The sequence below is a fragment of the Phodopus roborovskii genome, unplaced genomic scaffold (assembly GCF_943737965.1).
Source record: "Phodopus roborovskii unplaced genomic scaffold, PHOROB, whole genome shotgun sequence".
NCBI classification, from domain to species: domain Eukaryota; kingdom Metazoa; phylum Chordata; class Mammalia; order Rodentia; family Cricetidae; genus Phodopus; species Phodopus roborovskii.
The window spans coordinates 76,003-83,081 of record NW_026126711.1 but is presented as its reverse complement, the minus strand read 5'-3'; positions in this window follow the sequence as shown (position 1 = coordinate 83,081).

Here is a 7,079-nt window from a genome sequence, read left to right as displayed (position 1 = left end):
TAAGTCAGGCAAGAGAACTGGCATAGGCTATGACCCAGGAGCTACCAAGATCAGTTGCATTTGGAAGCTATAGGCTATAAGTGGTATGGGAAGATGTCAGGAAAAATGGGGAAGAGTTGAGGGGTAGACCAGAGAGACCAGGAAGAGTACCATAAGACCAGTGAGCAGGTAGCCATGGCCTGTGAGGAAAATCTCTAGTCTAGACCAGGGTTATCTTTGTAGGTTGCCTTAGTTAGGGTATGTTTTCTGTGATAAAACACCATGAACAAATATCACTAGGGAAGGAAAGGGTAAATTTGGCTTATATTTCCACTTTGCTATTCATCACTGAAGGAAGTCAGGACAGGAATCAAACAGGGCAATTGCCTGCAGGCAGGAGCTGATGCAGACTCTTTAGACCTGTGCTGCTAACTGACCTCTTTTCTTAACAGAATCCTACTCCACTAGCCCAGGGATGGCCCCACCCACATAGGTCTGGGCCATCCCAAATTGATCCTAACTGAGAAAATGCCTTGGAGCCAGACAGATTTCAAGGAGGCATTTTTTCAGCCAAGGCCCCTTCCTCTCCAATGACTATCTTGTGTCAAGTTGACACACAAAACCAGCCTTTCCAGAAGCACACAAACATGGTTTTCTGTCTTGTTTGCAATACTGGGAACTAAACCCCACCCTTGAACCAGCAAGCAGAACTCTGTACCAATGACCTATATTACCACACTTTTTAAAATTTTCCTTGTTTGCTTGGATGATTGGCTTTGATTATTTTTTTTTCCTTACAATGTAATTTCAACCTTGATAGCTCAGCTGGTTGGGAAATGCCAGTTCTCTTTCTGCCTCAGCCTCACAAATGCTAGCATTATAGACATAATATAGGCATGTTCCACCATGGCCTCTCAGAGAATTATTGGGTGTGAAAATACCACACATGAGCAAGGTTTAAGAAGCAGCCTCTATGTACTCACAGCCAGGTCGAAGAAAGAAGGATGGGCTAACAAGGACACACATGCATTGGAGGCTGGTTAGATGGAGAAGCTGGGTCCTGCTGCTAGCAGGACTAAACAGGTGGGGACCAGCCTGCAAGCACAGGCTCAGAGAAATGGGAAGTGGGAAGGAAGGCGGGAGAAGCCTGTTAGCTCCCAAATATCAGCGGCAAGGTTGGCACAGTTGAGTACCAGAAAAGTGGTTGCTTGCCTTCTTGGTTTTTTTGACCTTACATAAACCACCATCATCCTCCTGGTACCTCAGGGTCATTTTTAAAATAAAAATTATGAGTGAAATATATGAGGCATAAAGTTGTTATGTGTGGCTTCACCCAGACTTGCGGATCTCTAGCACTGTCTTCCAAACCAGGTACCAGGCACTTCCCAAGGCTGTTCCTACCACAGCAAACTCCAGTTAGCCCTAAAAAGTGTACACTGTCAGCCCATTGGCTAGCTGAGGACACAGCCCGACCTACCAAGAACTAATGCTTCTGTAGGTGGGTCGCAAGGCTTGACCTCCCTCCTCAAAATTATTTGTGTCTTCTGAATTTAACTCACCCTGAGCTTAAACCCACATGAACAAGAAAGAACCACGAATATTTTCTGCCAGGCAGGAACCCCTGCCAGTTCCACACTTCTTCCTGTGTTTCCTACAGGATTGAGAGACTGCAATAACCATCCAAAGCACTTTTATCTGAGTCCCACATTTTTCTCTGAAAACTTGGTTGTGTTGCTGTGATTTAATTTCTGTTGGTCTTAAGAGTTTTGAATATTTGCAATTATATTGTTAAAATAAACACCTTTATACCTTTATTTAGTTTAAAGACTGAAGCACACACTATCAACCCCAAGCCCTTCATCTCCCACACATCAGAGTCTCCCTCTGAGGTCCTGGCTGGCTTGAAACTATGTATATAGCCCAGGCTATGATCCTGCCTCAGCCTCCTCAGTGCTGGGATTACAGTTCTGAACCACCATTCCTAGATATTCTTTTCTCCAACTGTGTACTCATGTCCACTTTAAGAGTTTTCCCTCCTGCTAGGAGGTGTTAGCACACACCTTCATCCCAGCACTCCAGAGGCAGAGGCAGGCAAGTCTTTGAGTCTGAGGGCAGCCTGGTCTACAGGGTGAGCTCTATGACAGCCAGGATTACACTGAGAAACCCTGTCTTGAAAAACCAAAGAAATGATTTTCCTCTGGTAGTGGCTGTCCTGTACATATCAGATGCCCTATATGTAAAGTGAATAGACACAAGAGTAAGAAAATGTTAAGTTTCATTCTCCACTCAAAAACTTCAAGGGAAAGAGCCACCATACACAGTATGCCCATTTAAACTCAGAACCAAAGCACCTCGTGAATGGAGCAAATATAGATAAAACTTCAGGCAGAATTATCCTTGATTGTATCAGAATATCATTCATTGACTAGCTCTCCTGTAATCCCAAATGGAAACTTAATTCAAATTTTATAAAACAGTTTCATAAACTATTATAATACTATGGGCATGCATAATGGAAACCAAACCATTGTCTGTCTGTTCTTCCATTGCAGTCACCACAGTAGCTGAGGCAGAAAGAAAACTGTCATGCTGAGCAGTGGAGTGGTCACGGGGTTAGCCCTGGATGCTGTGGGAACATAAAGAACAGAAGTGTTTCTAACTGGCTATTGAGAAGTTCTGTACCATGCACTAGGTAATATTCAGGGAAAATAGAAATGCAGTGAGATTTGGTATCTGGCCCTTAACCAGGTAGAACTGTCTGGAATGGAAATGGCCGAATAGGGAATTCAGGAGAGTTATAATACCTTCCCAGGATTCTTCCTCGGTGCAGGCACTCAGGAAAACCTACCTGTTTCTTCCTTTTTCCATCTCCATTTCTTTCTGGCGCTGCCCACTGCCTTGGCATGGGTGGTAGTCTGAAGCTCATATAGAGTGACACTCTTAGGATATGTGACTTTGTTGGAGTGGGTATGACTTGTTAGAGGAATTATCTCACTATGGGTTGCGCTCTGATGCTTCCTAAGCTCAAGATACTGCCCAGTGCATCTCAGTCAATTTCTTTTTTCCTGCAAGCCAAGATGTACCCAAGTACCATGTCTCCTTTCATGCCACCATGCTTCCCACAATGCGCCTTATCATTGTAATATTGGACTTAGCCTCTGAAAGTGTAAGTTACCACCTTGTTAAGAATTGCTGTGGTCATGGATTCTCTTCACAGTAATAGAAACCCTAACTAAGAAAGTATGCTTTCCTGGATACATTGGGATTTCTCACTCTGTTTCTTAGAATCCCTCTCCCTTCTCCCCACTCCCCATGCAGCTGTTTATTTCCCAAGTCACTGCTTACAAACAATATGGCTCTCTTTCTTCCTCCTCTATTTCCCTTCACCAGGCAGTTGCCAAGATTTACAGCTTGCCTGCCCTGTTTTTTTTTCATTTCAAACTACATTAAAATTGTCCACAAGCTCCCTTCTGAGCCTATTTCTGAATTATTTTACTAACAACACTAAAGACTGCAATGTGTAAGTCATAGTGTCTTAGTTATGATTTCTATTGCTATGACCAAACTCAATCTAGGAAAGAAAGGGTCAATTTCTCTGGTCACATTACTGAGGAAAGTCAGGGCATAGAGTCTAGCAACAACATGGAGACAGAACTGAAGAAGCTGTGGAGGGGTACAGCTTACTGTTTCACTCATCATGGCTTTCTCAGCCTGCTTTTTTATAAAGCCCAGGACCACCATCCTAGGGATGACTACAATCATTGTGGGCTGGGCCTGCCCCCATGAATACTCAACCAAGAAAATGCCCATCAGACTTTCCTACACACCAGATGGAGGTATTTTCTCAAGTCAAGTTCCTCTTCCCAAATAACTACATTGTGGTGACAATCTAACCAACTAGGATACTCAACTTCCCCAGTAACAAAAATCAATACCTTCACCCATTTTTCTACTTTTTGGTAATTAAAATGTATATGTGAGTTTTCTCCTTAGGTTTCTTTTTGTTCTGCCAGTACACACACAAACACACACACACACACACAAACACACACACACACACACACACACACACACACACACATCAATTCTTTGAAGATCAAAACCACAAAATGCTCTCCGAGCTATATGAACTGATGCCCTCCGAAGAAGCCACATTGGTGTTTTTCATCATCCTGGCAGGAGCCAAGAAGGTCCAAAGATACCCATGATGTCACTCCATTTGGCTAGTGAGTATTGAAACAAAATAATTGAAGCAATTTGAATCTCCTCAGAGACTTATCTTGGATGAAGGAAAGACCAAAGCATTGACCAACCGAAAGAGAAATTGCCTCATTAAAGACATTTTGCATATTTCCAGAAACATATGAGACTACCTTATAAGACGATCCAAAATGAGCTAATGAGGAGTCAATGATGGGTGGGACTCTTGGCCATAACTGCTTAGTTATACTTGCCTCTTGCTCTCCATTTAAATATCAATCACACTTCAGGACTCCTGAACTATGGACTTGAGTGTGAATGGACCTCTGTTTCTCTGCACAGTGTGACACATAGAACAAATCTCCATTCTCTACTCTTCACAATTACTTGTCACTCTAAACAGCCCAATGAGGAAAGATGGCTAAGCTTATCTTGTAAGGATTGTGATGTATTGAGATCTGCAGACTGGATGACTTAGGAGGACTCTGTGACTAAAAAGGGATGCATCCCAGTAGGCCAAAAACCAAATGATCTTGCTCTGACCATGACCAAAAGCAAGAAGAAGAAGGAAACTTATTTTTGCTTACAGTTCCAGAGAGAGCAAACCATAATGGCAGAGGTTGAATGGCAGCCAGTGGCTGGAGCATGAGGCTGAGAGACCACACTATACCCTCACATAGCAAACAGACACCAAACTGGAATGGGGCAAGTTTGTAAATTATCAAAGCCCACCCCCATGATATAATTTCTCTCTATAGCCTTGTCCCTATTAGTTGCATGACCTCTCCAAAACTGCTGCCAACTGGGAACAAGTATTCTAAGGAATGAGTCCATGGGAGACGGCAAAGTCATTTAAGCATTATTTAAGTCAAAGCACTTGCCACCAAATCTGAAGACCTGAGAATGATCCTTGGAACCTGTGCTGGAGGAGAAAATTGACTCCTGCAAGTTATCGGCTAACCTCCACATGATCACACACTAGCTCTATCTTAAGTATTAACCCATTTCTGCTGATCTATGTATTTCTCTTATCGGGGAGCCAGCCAGCATACTGCTTTCTCCAGACTCTCCATCTTGGCTCTTCTCTCTACTTCCTATTTCCTTCTTCTCTCCTAGCCCCTCCTATCTTCCTTTCCTATTGGCCAACAATGCTTTATTCATTGACCAGTATGAGAAACATATATACAGAATGACATTTCCCATCATATATTATCTATAACCATATCTATTCTCCTTTCCCTCTCCTTTTTCCCTATATCTCATTCAAGCCATCTGGTTCTGTTGAGGCATTAAATCAAAATTCATCTGAAGTATTGACACAGAAATATCTGTGATCTGAAGTCCCACATCTCCTTCTCACAAGAACCAGCTGTGATGCTCAGAAATAGTGGGTCATCCTGATATGAACAGGCAGGGAAGTTATCCCTGACTCAGGAAGAAGGCACCAACCACTCTGTCATTTTTGATTCTACATTGTCCTCTAGTGGTCTACTGAAGTATCATCCTTAAGACCCTTGAAGCTTCGATGGTTAGTATTACTCAGTGGTGGCAACTTCCATGTGCAACATCTTCAGGGAAAGATCTCAGAGCTGACAGAAGATAATTGCTGCTAGACCTGGTGATGCAGACCTGTTATGCCACCTACATGATAGACAGAGGCAGGGAGATTTCATCTTCAAGGCTAGTCTGGACACCCTACCCTGGCCTCCAAATAAAAGGCAAAAAGGAGAGAAGGAAGTGAGCTTGTGACAGAACACATTCCTAGTACATTGAAAGTTGCTAGAGTTAATCTCACAGATGACTGCTTATCCGGGAACTAAGCAGGACGTTTGCTGTGATACTGGGGTGGTTTTAAGCACAGCAATTATCATGTGCTTCCTTTATATGTGTGGCTCCCAGTGAAAAGAAAGACCATGGTTTTAGCCCATTTTGTGGATCGTGTGTTCACCCACTGCGCCATTTTTTTTCCTCTAAGTAGTTTGAGGTGTCTGTCATAGAAACTTATGGGACTTTATTCCAGGTCAGAAAGCTAGGTCATCCACAGTACTGTCCTCTCCTGATCTAACCTGAACTTTCCTACATTTTATGGTTCTTTCTCTCCTGGTCTAGACTGCAGTTTCCTGCATCTGATGATTCTGTTCTCCCTTTGTCCAATCTGCGGTTTCCTGTGTCTCATAGATTGTCCCATCCTGGTCTAATCTGCAGTATCCTGCCTCTCATGGTACTGACTTGTCCTAGTCTAGCATGAAGTTTCCTGCATCTGTACATTTTCATCTATATTGCTTTTGGATATGTTCTATAATCCTTGTTGTATAGTAGGTTGCATGTTCCACATTAAAAGACAGGGAGTGTAGGGGAATCTAAAATTATCCCTGCCTCTCAGAAACCATGTGTCTTATAAACTGTTGCAAGCAGCTGTGCTGAGGCCTCTTTTCCAAACAGAGGTAGACTAAAGTAGCTCTTGGTCTTCTGAACCTGAAGGGGGGGGGCTATCTGTCTTCATTCCAGCTAGATGTCAGGACACAAGCAACACAGGAAAAGTTTAGTTTGTGCTTCTACTCCTTTCTCTCTCATTTGCCAATATCATGAACCACCAAGAAAGGATGCACAGGGAAATGTGAGGCCTGCAGCCATCATCTACTTCTCTGAAACTGAGCTTCTCAGAAATAGGGATACAAGAATGAAATGAGTGCATGCCCTTGCAGCCTATATGAGACCCCTTGGAAACTACTCTGGTGTCTCAGGAATGACTACCAAAGCCAAAAATATTCAAATTTATGTGAGCCTATCATAGAAAACAAAACCAATTTCACTCAATAGGGTCAATCCAAAGAAAGACACCAGGTAATTTAAAACATTGACTTAAAATAAAAACCTGGTATTGTGGTAGAGGCAGGTGG